The sequence below is a fragment of the Apodemus sylvaticus genome, chromosome 2 (genome assembly GCF_947179515.1).
Source record: "Apodemus sylvaticus chromosome 2, mApoSyl1.1, whole genome shotgun sequence".
In the NCBI taxonomy this organism is placed as follows: domain Eukaryota; kingdom Metazoa; phylum Chordata; class Mammalia; order Rodentia; family Muridae; genus Apodemus; species Apodemus sylvaticus.
In genome coordinates this window covers 17,991,560-18,017,220 of record NC_067473.1, presented here as the reverse complement: position 1 = coordinate 18,017,220, position 25,661 = coordinate 17,991,560, and positions in this window count along the sequence as shown.

Here is a 25,661-nt window from a genome sequence, read left to right as displayed (position 1 = left end):
AATTTATGATCATAGATATCCCCTCCATCTTCTTGTAATTTCTTCAGCTTCTTCAGTGTTTTAATATTTTCATTGTAGAAGCTTATTCTTAAACACATTTTACTTTTTGAAGACATAGTAAATGACATTTTTCATGACATATCCCCAAACAATCTATTGGTCTATGGAAAAGCTACCAAATTCTATGATGATTGTATACCCCGAAACTTTCAAAAAAGTGTTACTTGATCTCAGAATTTATAGTAGATTCTTTATTTCATGTATGAGATCACATTGTTTGCAAAGAGAAATACTTAGAATTCTTGATTTTTCTGTTTTGTATTGTTTTAATTTCATTCTGTTATCTTAGTGTTCTTGCTAAGACTCTAAGCACTAGATAAACAAGATTAGTGGGAGGAAACACATTGCTTTTAATTCTGAAATGTTTTCAGTTTTATCCTCATTGAGTATGTTAGAGTTAGTTTTGTCAAATATTACTTTATCATGTTGAGCCTGCTACTTATGTTTTTAGAGTCTTAAAGGATTTTACTATGAAGATGTGATAAACTTTATAACAAGTATTTTTTTCTGAATCTATTGAGATGATCAAGACATTTTTGACCTCCAAGTCTATATGTTCTTTTACCTTTATTGATTTATGTATGTTGTACCATCCTTATGTACTTGGAATGAAAGCAACTTGGTCATGATATATGATCTTCTTAATGTATTCATAGATACAGTTTACTATTGTTTATTAAGAATATATGTGAGAACCTGTGTTCATGAGGGAAATTGTTCTATAGCCTCTTCAGTTTTTGTGCCCTTATCTGTATAATGAAATATTTATGAGGCAATCTATGCTATGCAGGCAGTGTACTGGCAGACACGCTGGCCTGTTCTCATCTCAGCAGACTCTCTGACCTGGAACTCCAAAATCTCTCCACCTGGCTCACTAAGTTTCTATGGCAGGTTGCTGCAATGCCATCCCCTTGCTTCCAAATTCCCATGGCATTTTGTGGTGCACTTCTTCCAAACCCATGCTTTGCCCCAGTACCTTGCTCTCTGGATCCCAGTTGACTCGCCTGGTGAAGGAAAACACCACACAAACTTAGGTTAGAATCAACTAGTAGCACAATTGCTGGGTGCGGCAACTAGCATCCTAATTTGTAAGCCTTTTAAAGGAGGTAATCCCTCTGGTATCAGATCCCTATATTTTGGCCTCCATGCTCCTCTCCCATCCCAAATCTAAGTCCCTCTCCTCTTGTGTTATCCCCCACTCTAACCTGGAAGTCCCGCCTACTTGTCCAGTGATTGGTTCCTTGAAATCTTTATTCATTAGGGGAAGGTTCATAAGAAGTCATCTGAGTGCCTGAGTCACTCCTTATCCCAGGCAGTCCCTCCTGGGGAAGCAGAATTAACTGCAAAATACAAATAATACCAGGGCTATCCATAACACTTATCCAGTTTTTATGTCTGAGTAACACCAGATTTGTAGAATGAATTTAGTATACAAAAAAGTCTGAAATTGCTCTAAGGAAACAGAAAATGTACTTCAAGTTATAGCAATAAGTATCTGTTTTCTGACGAGGAGTCTAATATATATATATATTCTGGTTATATACAATTATAAAGCATTGAACAATTATGGCTTATTGTAATGGTCTCTTTATTGTGCAAAACGAGGATGTGGCAATGAAGGATGAGAGCTAGAGTTTCCCTTTCATGTGCCTATGAGGAAAGATTCTGAATATACAGTTAGAAATTATCCTGGTTAAGTAAAATGGTAGTAGTAGGTTCTCTTTGCTAGGTTTAAAGTGCTAGTCATGAATTTTGTCCTACAGACTGGGCTTAAATCCAATTAGACGACTATTGGTTGCTTCCAGGATGTCAGTGCTTCATTGTACCTTTCAGGGAACCTCTCCCTTCTGGCCATTGTTGTTTTTATGTCACAACTGGATTGAGTATTGATTATTTTCCTCCCTTGGCAACTTGCACGGCTCCTTCTGTTACCATGAGACCTAGCTCTCAAGGAGAATATTCCAAGTCAATTTCAACTCAGTTCCTCCAAGTTCTGTGTCCAAAATGTGTGGTGTTTTCAGAAATAGGGTCATACTTCCAGTATTTGGTAAACAGCCAATAGTCTATTTTGTTTTGGCCTCTCCTGGGGTCATCTGGCCCAGTTGTAAAGGAAGTTTCCAATGCCTTGTACTGGGACCTTTTTTAAATTGTCTGTGTTTCTTTGGGGGAACATTGTCTTAGAACAGCAATATTCAATCAAAAAAATTAAATGTAAGTAAAATTAAGGGGTGGCACTTACTTAATTCCCTTCTTCATCTTTTGGTTTAGGTCTCTAAGGACTCACTGATGATGTTCATTGTCCCTATGGCCACCCACACTGAAGTCTGACTTGCCTCTTGGAATTTTTTTCTTAGCTCCAAGTCATTTTCATCCACTGTACCTTGCTAAAACCTCAGTCTTTAAAAGCAGTTCGTATCTACTAAGTGTTTAGGTAGCAAATTTCTTTTCACTCCCAGAGGTATTTCTAATTTTAGGAGGAGATGTTTAATATTTCAAATTAATTTGTAAGTGCAAACATTCAGATGATAGAACATATTAATCTGTGGAATTTGTCTGGGAAAATGTGCTTCAGGCTGAGGGTAAACTTGTAGTTTGGAATGGGGATGTCTCTTCTCAGTAGGCACCTGGCCTTGTATTCCTGACTTTTAATTTTTCTTATCTAATTTTATTTTAAAATGTAAAAAGTATGAATTAAAAGCTTCATGTCATCAGTTTTTATATCTGTGTTTTGAAGTAGCAACTTCAGCAGAGGCTTTACAGATTTTTGAGAGTGGATCGTGGGGAGAACAAGTAGAGCCAATGGCTTTCTTGGGTATAAATGAACTTTTTCCTGAATCTTCTCTCTATGTTCTCCCACTGATCATCTCCAGATCCCAGATGTCCTTTCCCAAGCAGCCATGTATAATTTTTTTCTTACTGAAAAAAAATTACCTCGATCCTATTGATCATGTATGTTTCAACACACCCAAAGAATTGGTAATCACTTTTAAAGGTTAGTTTGGGACTTAAAAATTTTACAATCATTATTATAGTGTATGGGTAACCTGACATGAAGTAGCACACTTGCTTATACTTTTCAGCTTATCTGTAATAATTCCCAACTTTTGCCTTTAATACTTTTGACTTTAATGTTTTTATACTTGACATTATGACCCACAATTTCTAATTGCCTTTGATCAGTTTTAAATGTCCAGGTTCTTCGCTGAGCTTTCATGGTCTTAATTCACTTTGGTTCTGAGGAAGAATGCTAAAAGTTATGTTACCTCAGTGGCTCAAGCCTCCCCTGGTCAGAGTCCCCAGCATTAGCAGTTGCAAACATTATTTCCGTTGTCATGCAGGGATAGAATGTAGTGTGAGATATATGGCCATTTTACTAGTCTAGCATGGATACTGATTTCTCACATATTCAATAACAAGACTAGGAATCTTTTATTGCCAAATGTGATAAGACCATAATAATATCACAGTTCAAATTGTTGAGTGAATTATAAAGTATATCCCACATAATTAAGCCAATGTGTCAGTTACAGTTTTTTATATTTAATTCCTCATTTAATCATAAGTGAAACAAGTTAGGTTCTATACTTATTTATGCAAATAAAATCTAAGCAAGAGATTAATGAGTTAATCTGCTTCAGAAGGCCACTAATTAGAAAAGGGCTAGTCAATATCAAGGAATTTATTTATAACATTTTTACACCATATAATTTATGTGAAGCTGGGATTGATAGCATTTGTAGATAAGAAATATTAATTCACAGTGCTAAATTAATATATTATCTTCTATCATGTACATAGAGCATTTCAACTGTAAATGTGTATAATTCCAGATGTGGGGATGAACCCAGTCATGTGGGTTCTTCCCTAGAAAGATTCTAAAGGAAACAAGAAAAAAAAAAACATCAAACAGGTCAATTTTTAGACGTTATAAGCAATACCATTTAGAGAATTCTCAGAAAAAAATAGAATGTGATAAATGTGTTTGTTAAAAATGAGCTAAGTTCTTTTAGGAAGCAGAATTCTCACATGTAATAGGAACTGTTTCAAAGTCTCCAAGGAAGAATCATTGAAAATGCTATAGTTTTAGGTGTCTCAAAACCAAAAAATGAAAAAGAAAATGAGGTTCATTTACACAATAGAGTCCTCTAGAGGATGTAGGTTTGGTAAAGATCCTTTTCCAATTTGCTGGTTGCCATTTTGTCCTATTGACAGTGTCCTCTGCCTTCAGATGCTTTGCTATTTTATGAGGTCCCATTTGTCAATTCTTGTTCTTAGAGCATAAGCCATTGGTATTCTGTTCAGAAAAATTTCCCCTATGCCCAACTGACTTCTTAATGAAGACACTAAAAGACAGAAGGGCTTGAATGATGTGCTACCTACTCTATGAGACTCTTGATGCCATCCAGTAAAAAACTTTCAATAATGTAAATAGATTGAAAATAAGATATTTCATAATAAATTCAAATTTTAATAATATTCATCTATAAATTCAGCCCTACAGATGGTTCTAGAAGAAAAAATAAAGTCAAGGAAGTTAACTGTACACATGAAAACACAAAGAATAATCCTAGACCAGCAAATAAAGAATGGAAACATGCATGTGTGCACATGCACACACACACACACACAAACACAAACATACACACAGAATGAGAGAGACAGAGACAGAGACAGAGAAACAGAGAGATAGACAAGGGGAAGAGAGGTACAGAGAGATGGAGGTAGAGACACAGATCAACAGAGAGAGACAGAGAAAGCAACAAGTAACAGAAATCAACAAACACTACTGACTGATATCTCTTAACATCAATGATTTCAATTACCTAATTAAATTACACAGAGAAACAGAAAGGATGTGAAAACTGAATCCTTCTGCTACATCCTAGAAACACCCCTTCATATTAAATACAGATATCAGTTCAGGGTTAAAGGATGGAAAAAGATATTCCAAGAGAATACACATAAGAAGGCTTTTACTTGCATGTTGGTTTCCAAGGATTTACTCATAGAACTTCATCATCTATGACATGAGCATGGATGCTTACCTTGAAAATTCAGTGTGGAAATTACATAAAGTGGCACACATAAAATCCCCCTGATAATATCTACCAACTATTTTCTATTGTCTTCTGATATTTCCTTAGAAGGTAAATTATGAAATTAAATCAGTAATTAGGTAGTTTCTGACATAGATGATTATGTTGAGGATGAGGGGGAAGATTTAAGACAGAGCTTTGAAGGCAATTACCAATGCCCAGGAAAAATTTCAGCTAGTTGGAGATTGTGATTGGAAATTATAACCGTACATCTCTACCCCCTCTCCTTTTCTCACTACATGTTTGTTTTATGTCTTTGTTGTGTATTTCATGTGTGAATACAGGTGGTCAATATTAAAGCACACACGTGGAGGTCAAAGGCCAACCTTGGGTATTGGTACCTTCCATTTTGAGACAGGATCTCTTGTGTTGATGTCTCACTGGGTGTGAACTTTGGAGATTTTTCTATCTTACTGTGGGATAGTTTAGATTAGTTATTGTGTTTCTTTCATATGGGATTTGGGGACCAAACTCAGGTACTTATGCTTGCAAGGCAAACAAACAAATACTTTACTTTCTGAGTCATTTCCCATGCATTTTGTTTTATGCCTGTTCCTTCTACATTTCGCTCCTATATCCTTACTCTTCCTAAAATATTTTAATATGTTAAATGGTAACTTAGATGCACATGCACACACATATTCTTCCTAGAAATGGAAATGATAATATCAATGCAGAGATGAGAATAGTAAAATGGGTACTTTATTTATTAAGAACTACCATGACACTAGCCTCATTCAGGCTATGGTCACTTCTATCTCATTGTACTTTGTGACTGATTCTACAACAATTTGAGTAAATCTGCTATCTTTTTCTACTTTGCTTTTTCTATCATATTCTTTTATTTCTTTTGACTACAAAGATGAGCAATTGATTTTGTGTGAGGGTGTGTATAAGCGTAGGTATAGGTATTCAAATGTGTGTGAGCAGGTATATACACTTGAGGATACATGTAGAGACCAACTGACATCATGTGGCTTTACCAATGGCACTGCAAGTAATAGTAATATTAAATGATAATAATTATCATTTTATTAATATTAAGTTATAAAAGTTATTTTATCATTAAACACTAATAAATATTCATTAATTAACTTTATTATTTAGTAATATAATTATGTATTATATAATTATAATATATAATATACTATAAAAATAATCATTATTATTGTATCTTCAGTGAGTTTGAAATTTATGGTTAGACTGTCTGGCCAGGAAGCTTGTAAGAGCTAACTTTCTCTCTTCCTCTCTTCAGCATTGGAGCTATAGACACAGGTAGCTGTGTCTACTTGTGACCTGGATGTTCTGGAGTCACTCCCAGATCCATATGCTCACATGAATACTTTACTCACTAAGTCATCTTTCCAGTTCTGATATTTGACAATTTAAACACCAAGTGCATATCGAGTCATTATCATCATTAAACTTTCATGTACTTACAAATAGAGATATATAGTTGACAAAATTTGAAGAGACTTCTGGGCTTTCTAGCTGGCTTTGCTGGTAAGGCATCCATATGGTAAAAAGAGTATACTGACTCTCTGACCTTCATGTATGTAGTGTAGCATATGTGTTTGCACATGCATTTGACATACAATGCATAAGTAAGTGTAAAAGGAAATACAAACAACTGAAGTGATTTTTGTTGTTGAGTTCATTGTTTAAGGACATGAAAGTTACAATGAGAAATTCTATTTAGAAATCATTAGCACAAATCTTGATACTCATAACATCATGAGCTAATGAAAAGATCAGGATGATATTTATGCCATTTTACTATTTTATTTCTATCTTGTTAATAAGTTCCAAGGCAGAGATCTAGAGAAAACATTTATAATTAATATTACCTTTATTGTTTTATGTAACATTATTAAAGAAGATTAATTTCCATTGCTTCCAGACATACAACAGTTATTTCCACAAATACACAAAAAGTAAACTTTTTAATCCAGGCTGATGGTCAGTTCTTATACTAGAAAAATAATTCTTTCCCTAAGTATATATTGCTGCAGATATTCTGTCTGATCAATTAAATCTTTAGGATTGGATTCCTGATTTTAAAAATATCCTTCTTAGTTTGAGCTAATTGTTGATCTGATGGTCTTAAGAGAGACTTAGTTCTTTTCTGTTAATGTTAGTTAACATTTTTTTAAAAAAGGTAAAAATTCATAATTGTGCAGGCATGACTAGAGTTACAAAGAAATTCCAGCCCCACACAAGAGAAGATAATACAGTAAGGCTCTGTGACTAGTTAGCTTCTATAGTGAGGGGAGGGCATGCTCCTCATGTGGGTGGGACTCCCCATTCTAGATACAGGCCGTTGATGTGATTCCCACAGTCCACCGGAGAGTGACATGCAAGTGCTTCTCTGGCTTCCAGCTGTTAATTGCATACATAATTTCTACAAGTCCCAAATATGACCATTCCTAGACCTAATAACAAGAATAAATTAAAGAGATGATATTATCTGCAAAGGTAAAAGCAAGCTTGTAAATGGCCTGAAAACCTTGAAGTTGAAAAGGCAGAGGCAGTATCCTTTTGCAAGGCTTGAAGTATTGAGGATACATGTTAAGGATTTTGTTAATGTAGTTTCCATTATGTCAGCAACACATTGTGCATCTCTTATTTAAACTGTTGAGTTAAAAGGAGAAATAAAATTTTGTCAGGATGTTGTGGAAATTCTTTGGGCATTCATATATCAATGGTTCTGTTGTTGTGAATAGACAATCTCATGAAAATGTACAGCATATGTGCCTGTATGTATTTATTTTTATTATGTCTCTAATAGAATAAAGTCATAATTGTTTAGAAACCATCAATAAAATAAAGTATTTTAAAGATATTATGGACCAGCAGTCTGAAATACCTGTAATGAATGTGTACTGACTCCCAAAGTCTGTAACATGGTTCTATACTTCTCTTAGGTAACGGAAACATACATGCTGTGCATATGAAGGTCAGGGGACAACTTGCAGGATTCACTTCTCTCCTTGTGCCTTATGGATTCCAGATATAGAACTCAACATAATTTCCAATTAAACTACCTTTAAAACTTGTTCTTAGAAGAGGTAGTTTAATTAGAAATGATGCTTGGCTCTATGAAGCAACATCTTAGCAAAACAATTTATTGTATTTTTTTTCTGTTTGTGTCCATATATAGATTCACAGTTTATACAAAGACAATGATTTTTGCTGAGATTCCCATTTGCATTATAAGACTCATGTAATTAATCTTAAAGCATTTACATAAAACGAAGATATTTTTCTTATACTGTTAGGGAAATTTAGCAAAAGAAAAATTAATTTTACAGGAATCCTCAGAATGAGGAGGTTCCAGGTTTTTAAAGCCCCTTCCCCATCGTGTTCCTATTTCTTCCTTTCTAATCTCTAGTCTTTCCTGAATCCTTTCTTTCCCTCAATGACTCACTGTGACCCTTTTAGACTATATACATATTTGCATGACTTGTACATTATCCAGCTCACCACATTATTCAAGTTGTGCTTCTTAACACTCACTCTTTTCAAAGACAGGAAATTACTTTTACGTGGTCTGATGTCTTTGTCAAGGATATTTGGTAAAATCATATTAAAAAATGCTATTTTGAAATCAGTTTTGGAGATTACGAATACAACTCTGTCCCTGTGCTTCTGGGAACAATTTCACAGCTTCTAGTTGGTTTGCTTCAGACATCAATATATGTGATTTGCAAAAGGTCAGCTTTGTCCTTCTGTCCAGTCTTGTACCAATAGTTTAACATCTCTAGGACATTTCCACTTCTCAGTCTATGTTTCACTTAAGACTCCATATAACTAAAATCAAACTTTTATCCATGGCGTTCCCTAGAAAAGGAACCAGTACGCATGCCACCCCATTTCCTTTGAATGCTTCACTGTCCCTGTCACCACTTCCTTCAGTGATGTTAATTTTACTAATAGTTTCCCTACAATTTTAAACACTGTCTCTAATTGTTCTGACTCTTTTTTTGTTTGTTTGGTTTTTTTTTTGTTTTTGTTCTATTTTGTTTGTTTTTTTCGAAACAGGGTGTCTCTGTGTAGCCCTGGCTGTCCTGGAACTCACTCTATAGACCAGGCTGGCCTCAAACTCAGAAATCCACCTGCCTCTGCCTCCCAAGTGCTGGGATTAAAGGCGTGTGCCTCCACCACCGCCCTGCAATTGTTCTGACTCTTATGCTGAGACATCCTTACTTTCCAATCTCCTTCAGCCTTTTCCCATTTTCTCCACTATTCTTGATTGAAATTGATCAAAGTTTTTCATGTTCTTCCTTTTACTTACTCATAAGCTGAATGCTAACTGGCTTCTGTGTCTGCTAGTCCATCAAATAACTGCATCCAATATGCAAATTTTACTTTAAATCGAACTAAAACTTTCTTTTGTAACCCCCTTTTTATGACAAGGCAAAACGTTTTTTGTCAAATTTGTTTATTTCATTTGTCAGATAAAAATATATTTATTAACTACCATGCGACATTTTGAAGCAATATGGAATGATGCAATCCAGCTCTTAAAAAGACATTCCTTTGATCAATTAACATTTTTCTATTCCTGTGTGTGTGTGTGTGTGTGTGTGTGTGTGTTAGGTATGTGTCCATGTGAATGTATGACATGTGTCATTGTGCATGAATATATATGTACATGAATGTGGAGGTTTATGTTAGAAATAAAAAATGGGGTACAGAGTTAAACAAAGAATTCTCACCTGAAGAACTTCGGATGGCGGAGAAGCATCTTAAAAAATGCACAACTTCATTAGTCATTAGGGAAATGCAAATCAAAACAACCCTAAGATTTCATCTTACACCAGTCAGAATGGCTAAGATTAAAAATTCAGGAGACAGCAGGTGTTGGAGAGGGTGTGGAGAAAGAGGAACACTCCTCCACTGCTGGTGGGGTTGCAAATTGGTACAACCACTCTGGAAAGCAGTCTGGCGGTTCCTCTGAAAACTGGGCACCTCACTTCCAGAAGATCCTGCTATACCACTCCTGGGCATATACCCAGAAGACTCCCCACCATGTAATAAGGATACATGTTCTACTATGTTCATAGCAGCCCTATTTATAATTGCCAGATGCTGGAAAGAACCCAGGTATCCCTCAACAGAAGAGTGGATGCAAAAAATGTGGTATATCTACACAATGGAGTACTATTCAGCCATTAGAAACAATGAATTCATGAAATTCTTAGGCAAATGGATGGAGCTAGAGAATATCATACTAAGTGAGGTAACCCAGACTCAAAAGGTGAATCATGGTATGCACTCACTAATAAGTGGATATTAACCTAGAAAACTGGAATACCCAAAACATAATCCACACATCAAATGAGGTACAAGAAGAAAGGAGGAGTGGCCCCTGGTTCTGGATAGACTCAGTGAAACAGTATTCAGCAAAACCAGAACGGGGAAGTCGGAAGGGGTGGGTGGGAGGACAGGGGAAGAGAAGGGGGCTTACGGGACTTTCGGGGAGTGGGGGGGGGCTAGAAAAGGGAAATCATTTGAAATGTAAATAAATTATATCGAATAAAAAAAAGAAAAAAGAAATATTTCTTTTTTTGCCTATAATAATTTTTTATTATTTTTTTACTTTATTTAATTTTTTTTATTTTTTATTTTTTATTCGATATCTTTTTTATTTACATTTCAAATGATTTCCCTTTTCCTGGCTCTCCACTCCCTGACAGCCCCTTAACCCCTCTTCCCGGTCCCCGTTCCTCCATCCACCCCTTCCAACTTCCCCGTTCTGGTATTGCCTTACACTTGTGCCCTGAGCCTTTCCAGAACCAGGAGCCACTCCTCAGTTCTTCTTGGACATCATTTGATACGTGGGTTATGTCTTGGGTATTCCAAGTTTTTAAGCAAATATCCACTTATCAGTGAGTGCATACCATGATTGACCTTTTGAGACTGGGCTGCCTCACTTAGTATGATGTTCTCCAGCTCCATTCATTTGTCTAAGAATTTCATGAATTCATTGTTTCTAATGGCTGAAAAGTACTCCACTTTGAATAAATACCACATTTTTTTGTATCCATTCTTCCATTGAGGGACATCTGGGTTCTTTCCAGCTTCTGGCTATTATAAATAGGGCTGCTATGAACATAGTGGAGCACTTATCCTTATTACATGCTGGGGAATTCTCTGTGTATATGCCCAGGAGTGCTATAGCAGGGCCCTCCGGAAGTGACGTGCCCAGTTTTCTGAGGAACCGCCAAACTGATTTGCAGAGTGGTTTTACCAATTTGCAACCCCACCAGCACTAGAGGAGTGTTCCTCTTTCTCCACATACTTGCCAACACCTGCTGTCTCCTGAGTTTTTAATCTTAGCCAGTCTGACTGGTGTGAGGTGAAATATCAGGGATGTTTTGATTTGCATTTCCCTAATGACTAATGATGTTGAACTTTTTTTTTTTTTGGTTTTTTTTTTATTCGATATATTTTTTATTTACATTTCAAATGATTTCCCCTTTTCTAGCCCCCCACTCCCCGAAAGTCCCGTAAACCCCCTTCTCTCCCCCTGTCCTCCCACCCACCCCTTCCCACTTCCCCGTTCTGGTTTTGCCGAATACTGCTTCACTGAGTCTTTCCAGAACAAGGGGCCACTCCTCCTTTCTTCTTGTACCTCATTTGATGTGTGGATTATGTTTTGGGTATTCCAGTTTTCTAGGTTAATATCCACTTATTAGTGAGTGCATACCATGATTCACCTTTTGAGTCTGGGTTACCTCACTTAGTATGATGTTCTCTAGCTCCATCCATTTGCCTAAGAATTTCATGAATTCATTGTTTCTAATGGCTGAATAGTACTAAATGTGGTATATCTACACAATGTTGAACATTTTTTAAGATGCTTCTCAACCATTTGAAGTCTTTCAAGTGAAAATTCTTTGTTTAGCTCTGCACTAAATTTCTTAATAGGGTTATTTGGTTTTCTGGGGTATAACTTCTTGAGGTCTTTGTATATATTGTATATATGGTATATTTGTATATATTGGATATTAGCCCTCTGTCAGATGTAGGGTTAGTGAAGATCTTTTCCCAATTTGTTGGTTGCCAATTTGTCCTTTTGATGGTGTCCTTTGCCTTACAAAAACTTTGTAATTTTATGAGGTCCCATTTGTCAATTCTTGATCTTAGAGCATACGCTAATGGTGTTCTGTTCAGGAATTTTCCCCCTGTACCCATTTAATAAAAATGAAGGCACCACATACCCAAATCTATGGGACACAATGAAAGCGGTGCTAAGAGGAAAACTTATAGCCCTGAGTGGCTCCAAAAAGAAACAGGAGAGAGCATACACTAGCAGCTTAACTGCACACCTGAAAGCTCTGGAACAAAAAGAAGCAAATTCGCCCAGGAGTAGAAAACAGGAAATCCTCAAATTCAGGGCTGAAATCAATCAAGTGGAATAAAAAAGAACCATACAAAGAACCAACAAAACCAGGAGCTGGTTCTTTGGGAAAATCAAAAAGATAGATAAACTCTCAGCCAGACTAACAAAAGGGCACAAAGACAGTATTCAAATTAACAAAATTAGAAATGAAAAGGGGATGTAAAAACAGAAACTGAGGAAATTCAAAAAATTATCAGATCCTACTGCAAAAGCCTATACTCAACACAACTGGAGAATCTGGAGGAAATGAACAATTTCCTAGACAGATACCAAATACCAAATTTAAATCAGGATCAAATAAATCATCTAAACAGTCCCATAACCCCTAAAGAAATAGAAGAGGTCATAGAAAGTCTTTCAACCAAAAAAAGCACAGGACCAGATGGTTTCAGTGCAGAATTCTATCAGACCTTCAAAGAAGACCTAACACCAATACTGTTCAAACTATTCCACAAAATAGAAACAGAAGGATCACTATCCAACTCCTTTTACGAAGCCACAATTACACTGATACCAAAACCACACAAAGATCCAACAAAGAAAGAGAACTTCAGACCAATTTCCCTTATGAACATCGATGCAAAAATACGCAATAAAATTCTTTCCAACCGAATCCACGAACACATCAAAACGATCATTCACCATGATCAAGTAGGCTTCATCCCAGGGATGCAGGGATGGTTCAATATATCGAAATCCATCAATGCAATCCACTACATAAACAAACTCAAAGAAAAAAAAACCACATGGCCATTTCATTGGATGCTGAAAAAGCATTTGACAAAATTCAGCATCCTTTCATGCTTAAAGTCTTGGAAAGAACAGGAATTCAAGGCCTAAAACTAAACATAATAAATGGAATATACAGCAAACCGGTAGCCAGCATCAAACTAAATGGAGAGAAACTTGAAGCAATCCCACTAAAATTAGGGACTAGACAAGGCTACTCCCTCTCTCCATATCTTTTTAATATTTTACTTGAGGTACTAGCTAGGGCAATTATACAACATAAGGAGGTCAAAGGTATACAAATTGGAAAGGAAGAAGTCAAACTATCACTATTTGAAGATGATATGATAGTATACTTAAGTGACCCAAAAACTCTACCAGAGAACTCCTACAGCTGATAAACAACTTCAGCAAAGTGGCAGGTTATAAAATGAACTCAAACAAATCAGTAGCCTTCCTATACTCAAAGCATAAGCAGTCTGAGAAAGAAATTAGGGAAATGACACCCTTCACAATAGCCACAAACAATATAATGTACCTTTGTGTGACTCTGACCAAACAAGTGAAAGATCTGTATCACAAGAACTTCAAGTCTTTGAAGAAGGAAATGGAAGAAGACCTCAGAAAATGGAAAAATCTGCCATGCTCCTGGATTGGTAGGATTAATATAGTTAAAATGGCCGTCTTGCCAAAAGCAATATACAGATTCAATGCAATACCCATCAAAATCCCAACTCAGTTCTTCATAGAGTTAGAAAGAGCAATTCTCAAATTCATCTGGAATAACAAAAAAACAAGGATAGCTAAAACTATCCTCAACAACAAAAGAAATTCTGGGGGAATCAGTATCCTGGACCTCAAGCAATACTACAGCAATAGTGTTAAAAACTGCATGGTATTGGTACAGTGATTGGCAGGCAGATCAATGGAACAAGATTGAAGATGCAGAAATGAACCCACACACCTATGGCCACTTTATCTTTGACAAAGGAGCTGAAAACATCCAATGGAAAAAAGATAGTCTTTTCAACAAATGGTGCTGGTTCAACTGGAGGTCAGCATGTAGAAGAATGCGAATTGATCCATCCTTATCTCCTTGTACGAAGTTCAACTCCCAGTGGATCAAGGACCTCCATGTAAAGCCAGACACACTGAAACTAATAGAAATATTTTTATTAATACAGAATAGTTATGTGTATTTGTGGAGTACAATGTGAGTTTTTGGTGGCATATAACATGATCAATTAAGGTTGATCAATGACCAAATGTTTATCATGATTATATATGTTGATAGTCAACCTTAGCTATTTTGAAATGGAGTACAGGTTGTTAACTGTAGTTACTCTGCTCTGCTACAGAATATTAGATCTTTTTCTTCTAATTGTAATTTTGTACCACAGACCTCTGCCTTTATATCCTTGCTTCCCCTACTGTTCCCACCTAGTGGTAACACTCTTACATTCACCATATCTATAAAATCCAGTTGATTTTTAGCTTCTATTATTTAATATATATATATATATGTGTGTGTGTGTGTGTGTGTGTGTGTGTGTACATATTATTTATGTATGTGAACTATTTAAACATTGGGATGTTGATGAGTGATTAGAAACACACAGTTATTTCTTTTTTATGCTTAGTCATTTTTTATTGGATATTTTATTTATTTATGTTTCAAATGTTATCCCCTTTCTAAATTTTCCTCTTAGAACACCCCTATCTCATTCCCCATCCTCCTACGTCCATGAGGTTGTGCCCCTACCCACCCACCCACTTGACCTCCCTGTCCTCACATTCCCCTACACTGGAGCATTAAGCCTTCATGGTTCCAAGGGCCTCTTCTCCCACTGATGCCAGACAATGCCATCCTACACTACATATATAGCTGGTGCCATGGGTCCCTCCATGTGTACTCCTTGGTTGGTGGTTTAGACACAGGTGCTCTAGTTGGTTGATATTGTTTTTCTTCCTATGGGGTTCCAAACCCCTTCAACTCCTTCAGTCCTTTCTCTGACTCCTCCATTGGGGACCCAGTGATCAGTTCAGTGGTTGGCTGTGAGTATCTGCCTCTGTATATGTCATGCTCTGACAGAGCCTCTCAGGAGAGAGCTATAACAGACTATTACATGTCAGCATGTGCTTCTTGGCATCCACCATAATGTCTGCATTTGGTAACTGTATATGGGATGGATTCCCAGGGGCAGTCTCTGGATGTCTTTCCTTCAGTCTCTTCTTCATATTTTGTCTCTGTGTCTCCTCCAGTGGGTAATTTGTTCCCCTCTTCTAAGAAAGATTGAATTAACCACACTTTGGTCTTCCTTCTTCTTGAGCTCCATTTGGTCTATGAATTATATCTTGGATATTCTGAACTTTTGGGCTAATATACACTTGTCAGTGAATGCATACCATGTATCTTCTTTTGTGACTGGGTTACCTCACTCAGGATGATATTTTCTAGTTCAACCCATTTGCATAAAAAGCTCATTAAGTCATTGTTTTTCATAGCTGAATAGTACTCCATTGTGTAAATGTATCACATTTTCTGTGTCCATATTTCTGTTGAAGGACATCTGGGTTCTTTCCAGCTTCTGACTATTATAAATAAGGCTTCTATGAACATAGTGGAGCATGTGTTCTTGTACTACATTGGACCATCTTTTAGGCATATATTCAGGAGTGGTCTAGCTGGGTCTTCAGGTAATACTATGTACAATTTTCTGAGGAACCACCAGACTGATTTTCAGAGTGGTTGTATCAGCTTGCAAGCCCATGAACAATGAAGGAGCATTTCTCTTTCTCTATATCCTTGCTAGCATCTGCTGTCACCTGAGTTTTAGATCTTAGCCATTCCGACTGGTATGAGGTGGAATCTCAGGGTTGTTTTGATTTACGTTTCCTTGATGAATAAGGATGTCCAACATTTCTTTAGGTGCTTCTCAGCCCTTCCAGTTTCCTCAGTTGAAAATTCTTTATTTAACTCTGTACCCCATTTTTAATAGGGAGTCTAATTTCTTGTGTTCTTTGTATATATTGGATATTAGCCCTTTATCAGATGAAGGATTGGTAAAGATCTTTTTCCAATCTGTTGGTTACCATTTTGTCCTATTGACAATGTCCTTTGCCTTAGAGAAGATTTGCAATTTTATTAGGTCCCATTTACCAATTCTTGATCTTAGAGCATAAGCCATTGATAGTCTGTTCAGGAACTTTTCTCCTTTGTCCATATATTGGAAGATCTTTCCCACTTTCTCTTCTGTTAGTTTCAGTGTGTCTGGTTTTATGTGGAGGCGCTTGATTTACTTGGATTTGAGCTTTGTACAAGGAGATAAGAATGGATCGATTTGCATTCGACATGCTGACTTCGGTCTCTAATAAAATATCTAGAGCTTGCTGAAATTTGTAGTGTCACTAGGCAGCATGCCCCAAGGTTTGCCTTTCTTTGCTTTCCAAGGGCAGAAAACAGGCCTGTTGCACCATTTCCAAATTCTGGAGATATGAACTCCAGCCTAAATCTTCCAAGGCAAGTGCTCTAGCTACAAAACTCTCTTCCCACATCCTCAGCTATAATGACTGTGAAGATAAAACATCATAATATTATCTATATAGTACTACCATGTTTTAAAAACAATAAGCTTCAATGAAATTTCTATTTCTAAAACATATTTTATAGCAATTTCATAGATATTATTGAAAGTATTATATGTAATAACTTATTTATTTTGATTTTGAAATTTTTTTTTCTTTTTTTTTTTAATTCGATATAATTTATTTACATTTCAAATGATTTCCCCTTTTCTAGCCCCCCCCCACTCCCCGAAAGTCCCGTAAGCCCCCTTCTCTTCCCCTGTCCTCCCTCCCACCCCTTCCCAGTTCCCCGTTCTGGTTTTGCCAAATACTGTTTCACTGAGTCTTTCCAGAACCAGGGACCACTCCTGCTTTCTTCTTGTATCTCATTTGATGTGTGGATTATGTTTTGGGTATTCCAGTTTTCTAGGTTAATAACCACTTATTAGTGAGTGCATACCATGATTCACCTTTTGAGTCTGGGTTACCTCACTTAGTATGATGTTCTCTAGCTCCATCCATTTGCCTAAGAATTTCATGAATTCATTGTTTCTAATGGCTGAATAGTACTCCATTGTGTAGATATACCACATTTTTTGTATCCACTCTTCTGTTGAGGGATACCTGGGTTCTTTCCAGCATCTGGCAATTATAAATAGGGCTGCTATGAACATAGTAGAGCATGTATCCTTATTACATGGTGGGGAATCCTCTGGGTATATGCCCAGGAGTGGTATAGCAGGATCTTCTGGAAGTGAGGTGCCCAGTTTTCGGAGGAACCGCCAGACTGATTTCCAGAGTGGTTGTACCAATTTGCAACCCCACCAGCAGTGGAGGAGTGTTCCTCTTTCTCCGCACCCTCTCCAACACCTGCTGTCTCCTGAATTTTTAATCTTAGCCATTCTGACTGGTGTAAGATGAAATCTTAGGGTTGTTTTGATTTGCATTTCCCTAATGACTAATGAAGTTGAGCATTTTTTAAGATGCTTCTCCGCCATCCGAAGTTCTTCAGGTGAGAATTCTTTGTTTAACTCTGTACCCCATTTTTTAATAGGGTTGTTCGGTTTTCTGGAGTCTAACTTCTTGAGTTCTTTATATATATTGGATATTAGCCCTCTATCTGATGTAGGATTGGTGAAGATCTTTTCCCAATTTGTTGGTTGCCGATCTGTCCTCTTGATGGTGTCCTTTGCCTTACAGAAACTCTGTAACCTTATGAGGTCCCATTTGTCAATTCTTGCTCTTAGAGCATACGCTATTGGTGTTCTGTTCAGAAACTTTCTCCCTGTACCGATGTCCTCAAGGGTCTTCCCCAGTTTCTTTTCTATTAGCTTCAGAGTGTCTGGCTTTATGTGGAGGTCCTTGATCCATTTGGATTTGAGCTTAGTACAAGGAGACAAGGATGGATCAATTCGCATTCTTCTGCATGCTGACCTCCAGTTGAACCAGCACCATTTGTTGAAAAGGCTATCTTTTTTCCATTGGATGTTTTCAGCCTCTTTGTCGAGGATCAAGTGGCCATAGGTGTGTGGGTTCATTTCTGGATCTTCAATCCTGTTCCATTGATCCTCCTGCCTGTCACTGTACCAATACCATGCAGTTTTTAACACTATTGCTCTGTAGTATTGCTTGAGGTCAGGGATACTGATTCCCCCAGATTTTCTTTTGTTGCTGAGAATAGTTTTAGCTATCCTGGGTTTTTTGTTGTTCCAGATGAATTTGATAATTGCTCTTTCTAACTCTGTGAAGAATTGAGTTGGGATTTTGATGGGTATTGCATTGAATCTGTATAGTGCTTTAGGCAAAATGGCCATTTTAACTATATTGATTCTACCGATCCATGAGCATGGGAGGTTTTCCCATTTTTTGAGGTCTTCTTCCATTTCCTTCTTCAGAGTCTTGAAGTTCTTGTCATACAGATCTTTCACATGTTTGGTAAGAGTCACCCCAAGATACTTTATACTGTTTGTGGCTATTGTGAAGGGGGTCATTTCCCTAATTTCTTTCTCAGCCTGCTTATCCTTTGAGTATAGGAAGGCCACTGATTTGCTTGAGTTGATTTTGTAACCTGCCACTTTGCTGAAGTTGTTTATCAGCTGTAGGAGCTCTCTAGTGGAGTTCTTTGGGTCACTTAGGTAGACGATCATGTCGTCTGCAAATAATGATAGTTTGACTTCCTCCTTTCCAATTTGTATCCCTTTGACCTCCTTATGTTGTCGAATTGCCCGAGCTAGTACCTCAAGTACAATATTGAAAAGATAAGGAGAAAGGGGGCAGCCTTGTCTGGTCCCTGATTTCAGTGGGATTGCTTCAAGTTTCTCTCCGTTTAGTTTGATGCTGGCTACCGGTTTGCTGTATATTGCTTTTACTATGTTTAGGTATGGGCCTTGAATTCCTGTTCTCTCCAAGACTTTAAGCATGAAAGGATGCTGAATTTTGTCAAATGCTTTTTCAGCATCCAATGAAATGACCATGTGGTTTTGTTCTTTGAGTTTGTTTATGTAGTGGATTGTATTGATGGATTTCCGTATATTGAACCAACCCTGCATTCCCGGGATAAAGCCTACTTGATCATGGTGGATGATCGTTTTGATGTGTTCTTGGATTCGGTTGGCAAGAATTTTATTGAGTATTTTTGCATCGATGTTCATAAGGGAAATTGGTCTGAAGTTCTCTTTCTTTGTTGGATCTTTGTGTGGCTTTGGTATCAGCGTAATTGTGGCTTCGTAGAAGGAATTGGGTAGTGTTCCTTCTGTTTCTATTTTGTGGAATAGTTTGGAGAGTATTGGTGTTAACTCTTCTTTGAAGGTCTGGTAGAATTCTGCACTGAAACCATCTGGTCCTGTGCTTTTTTTGGTTGGAAGACTTTCTATGACTCCTTCTATTTCTTTAGGCTTTATGGGACTGTTTAGATGGTCTAGTTGGTCCTGATTTAATTTTGGTATTTGGTATCTGTCAAGGAAATTGTCCATTTCCTCCAGATTCTCCAGTTGTGTTGAGTACAGGCTCTTGTAGTAGGATCTGATGATTTTTTGGATTTCCTCAGTTTCCGTTGTTATGTCTCCCTTTTCATTTCTAAGTTTGTTAATTTGGATACTTTCTCTGTGCCCTTTGGTCAGTCTGGCTAAGGGTTTATCTATCTTGTTGATTTTCTCAAAGAACCAGCTCCTGGTTTTGTTGATTTTTTGTATGGTTCTCTTTGTTTCTACTTGATTGATTTCGGCCCTGAGTTTGATGATTTCCTGCCTTCTACTCCTCCTGGGTGAAATAGCTTCTTTTTGTTCTAGGGCTTTCAGGTGTGTCATTAAGTTGGTAATGTATGCTCTCTCCATTTTCTTTTTGGAGGCACTCAGGGCTATGAGTTTTCCTCTTAGCACTGCTTTCATTGTGTCCCATAGATTTGGGTATGTTGTGTTTTCATTTTCATTGTGTTCTAAAAAGTCTTTAATTTCTTTCTTTATTTCTTCCTTGACCAAGGTGTCATTGAGTAGAGTATTGTTCAATTTCCACGTGTATGTGGGTTTTCTGTTGTTTCTGTTGCTATTGAAGACCACTTTTATTCCATAGTGATCAGATAGGAGGCATGGGATTAGTTCTATCTTCTTATATTTGTTGAGGTCTGTCTTGTGACCAATTATATGGTCGATTTTGGAGAAGGTACCATGAGGTGCTGAAAAAAAGGTATATTCTTTTGTTTTAGGATAGAATGTTCTATATATATCAGTTAAATCTAATTGGTCCAAAGCTTCAATTAGTTTCATTGTGTCCTTGTTTAGTTTCTGTTTTCCTGATCGGTCCATTGAGGAAAGTGCAGTGTTGAAGTCACCCACAATTATTGTGTTAGGTGCAATGTGTGCTTTGAGTTTTAATAAAGTTTCTTTTATGAAAGAGGGTGCCCTTGCATTTGGAGCATAGATGTTCAGGATTGAGAGTTCTTCTTGTTGTATTTTTCCTTTGACCAGCAAGAAGTGTCCCTCAGAGTCTCTTTTGATGACTTTGGGTTGAAAGTCAATTTTATCTGATATTAAAATGGCTACTCCAGCTTGTTTCCTGAGACCATTTGCTTGTAAAATTGTCTTCCAGCCTTTTACTCTAAGGTAGTGTTTGTCTTTGACCCTGAGGTGTGTTTCCTGTAAGCAGCAAAATGTAGGGTCCTGTTTACGTATCCATTCAGTTAGTCTGTGTCTTTTTATTGGGGCATTGAGTCCATTGATGTTAAGAGATATTAAGGAATAGTGATTGTTACTTCCTATCATTTTTGACGTTATTTTTTAAATTTGATTGCTTAACTTCTTTTGGGTTTGATGAAAGGTTACTATCTTGCTTTTTCCAGGGTGAAGTTTCCCTCCTTGTATTGGTGTTGTCCTCCTATTATCCTTTTTAGGGCTGGGTTTGTGGATAGATATTGGGTGAACTTGGTTTTGTCGTGAAATATCTTAGTTTCTCCATCTATGGTGATTGAGAGTTTTGCTGGATATAGTAGTTTTGGTTGGCATTTGTGTTCTCTTAGAGTCTGCATGAGATCTGCCCAGGACCTTCTAGCCTTCATAGTCTCAGGTGAAAAGTCTGCTGTGATTCTGATAGGTCTTCCTTTATATGTTACTTGGCCTTTTTCTCTTACTGCCTTTAATATTCTTTCTTTGTTTAGAACATTTGGTGTTTTGATTATTATGTGACGGGAAGTATTTCTGTTCTGGTCCAGTCTGTTTGGAGTTCTGTAGGCTTCTTGTATATTCATGGGCATCTCTCTCTTTAGGTTAGGGAAGTTTTCTTCCATAATTTTATTGAAGATATTTGCTGGCCCTTTAAGTTGTAAATCTTCACTCTCATCTATGCCTATAATCCTTAGGTTTGGTCTTCTCATTGTGTCCTGGATTTCCTGGATATTTTGGGTTACAAGCTTTTTGCATTTTGCATTTTCTTTAACTGTTGAGTCCATGGTTTCTATGGAATCTTCAGCATCTGAGATTCTTTCTTCTATTTCTTGTATTCTGTTGTTGATATTTGCATCTCTGTCCCCTGATTTCTTCCCAAGGCTTTCTATCTCCAAAGTTGTCTCCTTTTGAGTTTTCTTAGTTGTTTCTACTTCTGTTTTTAGATCCTGGATGGTTTTGCTTAGCTCCTTCACTTGCTTGTTTGTGCTTTCCTGTAATTCTTTAAGAGATTTTTGTGTTTTTTCTTTCATGACCTCAGCCTGTTGACCAAAGTTCTCCTGTATTTCTTTAAGAGATTTTTGTGTTTCGTCTTTCATGACCTCAGCCTGTTGACGAAAGTTCTCCTGTATTTCTTTAAGTGTTTTTTGCATTTCCTCCTTGTTGGCTTTTGTATTCTCCTGGATTTCTTTCAATGATTTTTGTGTTTCCCTTGCAAGGGCTTCTAACTTTTGATCCATTTTCTCCTGAATGTCCTTCATGTGTTCCTGTACCAGCATCATGACCAGTGATTTTAAATCCAAATCTTGTTTTACAGGTGTGATGGGGTATCCAGGACTTGCTGGTAGAGGATAATTTGGTTCAGATGTTGCCATATTGCCTTGATTTCTGTTAGTGATGTTCCTGCGTTTGCCTTTTGCCATCTAGCTCTCACTGGTGTTACTTGGTCTTGTCAGTGCTGGACTCACCAGTGCAAGCTGCCCCTTCCCCGTTGGCCTCTGGTGCACAGCTTACACTCTGCACTGCCTGTAGACAGGGTGCTGTTGTCCAGGCTGTTCAGATCCCGAAGCAGGCACCTGAAGGCTCCCGCTGGGGCCCGCAGGATTTATTGGAGCACACTGACTTCTCCCAGCTGGCTGCCCGGAAGCCCCCACTAGCCTCTTGAGGGACCTGGAGATGTGGCGGCCACCCAGGCTGATCTGAAGCGGAGAGAGTTGAGCTGGGGGCTTCTGCCTGAGGCCTTGCCCCAGATTGTGTCTGTGGACCAGGTGGAACCCGTGTGCACCCCCAGGAAGCTCCGAAGGTGAATGTTGCTGTGACCTCCCCTGTGCTCCACTCACTCTGCTGGGCAGCCGATTTCCCCAACCGGGCTGGCGCACACTAGGTTAGCCTTGTCGCCCGGGCCCTGAGTCCAGGCAAACGCCTGGGAGGCCAAGGTCCGAGCAAAGTTCCCCTGGGGCTATGTCTGTTATTTGGGTCCGCCAGGTGACCCGGATGGCGGGCGTGCGTGTCCGCGCTCCCCGAAAGCACCGGGAGAGTCTGTTGTGCTAATAACCTCCTGGGCGGGTTGACACACAGATGGCCCACCAAGCCGCCCAGTTCTTGGGGTCAGTCCTGTGCCTTTTGGGGCCTAGACCCCCGTTTTGTTAGCCTCAGGCTACGCTTGTTAGCAGTCTCTGCCCTCCCGAGCACTCTGGCTCCTGTAGGCAAAATGGCGGCGCGTGCGCCGGCCGGGGCAAAAAAAACTCCTGGCTGGGTTGGCGCCCCGATGGCCACTCGAACAGCCCAGGGCCTGGGTGCAGGCCAACGCCCGTCAGGCTCAGACCCCTGCGGTGTTGGGCCTAGGATTATGTTTGTGTACCTCAGTCTGACCGATCTCTGGAGCCCGGGGTCAAGATGGAGGTGAGTCTCTCCTGACTGGCGGGAAGCCGAGTTCTGAAGTGGCTTCTGTGCAGCGAAAGGCTCCACAGAACCGCAGTTGCTTGCCGCCCGGCTGGTCAGCGAAGGTCAGTGGTCGTGGGCGCAGGGCCTAACTGGACCCTGTGTCGCCTTGGTTCCACCGCTGATGGCCCTTCAGCTGGAGCAGCCACTGCTACCGCCGCCGCCGCCCTGATTTTGAAATTAATATATAATCCCATCATATAACCTGCTTTTCTTCAAATGTTTATATATAATATATTTGCACAAATATATAAATACAGCTTGCTTAATTTACTTAATTTTTAATTTAAAAATATTTTATAAGAAATTTCTAAGTAAATTGTAAGTAATTTTTAAGTATATAATTTCAAACCTGACCAGTTGGAATTAGGTAACCAATTAGGAAACTCATGACTGGAAAAGACTCTCTCTTCTTCTTATGTATTTTTTAGATGCCTCTAGTTCTTTGTGTAGGAGTGGGGTCCCGTGAGAATTTCCCCTTTCATGGTAGCAAGTCTATTGGTGGTGTAGTGATTCTGGTTTTGTGTAAGCAGCTATATTGTTTCTGGAACACTCATGAGTAATTTATTTTAATAAAGATTTTGCAGTTCATTAAAAAAATTAAAGAGGGTTAAAGAGATGTCTCAGTGGTTAAGAGTACTTTTGGTTTTGGAGAGGACCCAGGTTCAGTTTCAGTACTTAGATAGTAACTCACCACAATCTATAACTCCAGTTACGGAGAATCCAATGCCTTCTGCTGGCCTCCAATAGTGCCAGGAACATCATGTGGGGTGGCAAAACACAAAAATAAAACAAATAAATCTAGAGGAGATTCAGAAGGTAGGACATAGGTAGCAGCCAAAGCAAGGTTACAGAGACAGGAATAGAGTGAAAATATACAATTGTTTCATCATTCCGGGTAGAAATGGCCAGGGTAACAAGCTCTCCAACCCCAGCAATTTATAGTAATGAAGAGTTGCCTCTCCTGTTTGCTATTGACTTTACTGTAGTCTCTTGGGAACAGCATCCTTAAGGAAATATAATAACGAGGAATATCATCATGGTAATGAGAACATGGTGACATATGAACTGTCCCTGTCTCTCTCTAAGAATGACAATACAGCTTCTGCTTATATTTCTATGATGGTCACAGCATGTCACATGTCTAAGCAAACGAAGGCAAAAAAGTGTGATCTTTTACCAGAAGAGTAAAGATACTTGTTAAACAACGACAAAGTCCAAGCAGATCATCTAATCAAAGTTCCAATTGAATAATCATTAAAGTTGCTCTTGAAGATAGCAGTACCTTTGAAGTAACCTGGAAAGAAGTGAACAAACAGCTTGAGGAAAATCCAGGTGAGGTATATATGTGGAGCGAAATGAAAATTACAGTCTAATTTGTTACTAACATTTGAAATTTATGTATCAATCATGTATTTAGTTTTATTGAAATTTGATCATGGAAATGTGAAGTAAAAATGTTCATTGTATGGAGTACTATTCAGCCATTAGAAACAACGAATTCATGAAATTCTTAGCCATATGGATGGAGCTGGAGAACATCATACTAAGTGCGGTAACCCAGTCTCAAAAGATCAATCATGCTATGCACTCACTAATAAGTGGATATTAGCCTGGAAAACTGGAATACCCAAAACATAATCCACACATCAAATGAGGTACAAGAGGAATGGAGGAGTGGCCCCTAGTTCTGGAAAGACTCAGTGTAGCAGTATGAGACAAAACCAGAATAGGGAAGTGGGAAGGGATGGGTGGGAGAACAGAAGGAGGGAAGGGGGCTTATGTGACTTTTGGGGAGTGGGGGACCAGAAAAGGGGAAATCATTTGAAATGTAAATAAAAAATATATCGAATAAAATTTAAAAAATTTAAAATAAAATAAAATAAAATGTTCATTGTATTAAACATTTACTGCAAATAGATCATCCTGTATGATACCTGACCGTGCAAAGTCCAAGTACACTACAAAGAATGTTTTAGTGCAAGTTCTAGATATGTCCTGAGAGAAAGGCAGAACTACTTCCCAAGTTTTTTTTTCCAATTTCAAAATTAAAGAATGTTTTCTTTTTTACTAAATCTAGAGCTAAGGTTTCATCTTCTTATATTCAATTGATGAAGCTATGGCAAGTAGGTCTCATTATTTTCCTCATATCTTGCTGCAAAATAATACAGTAGCTCCCAGAGATGGAGCAAACTTTTAATATGTTCTCTT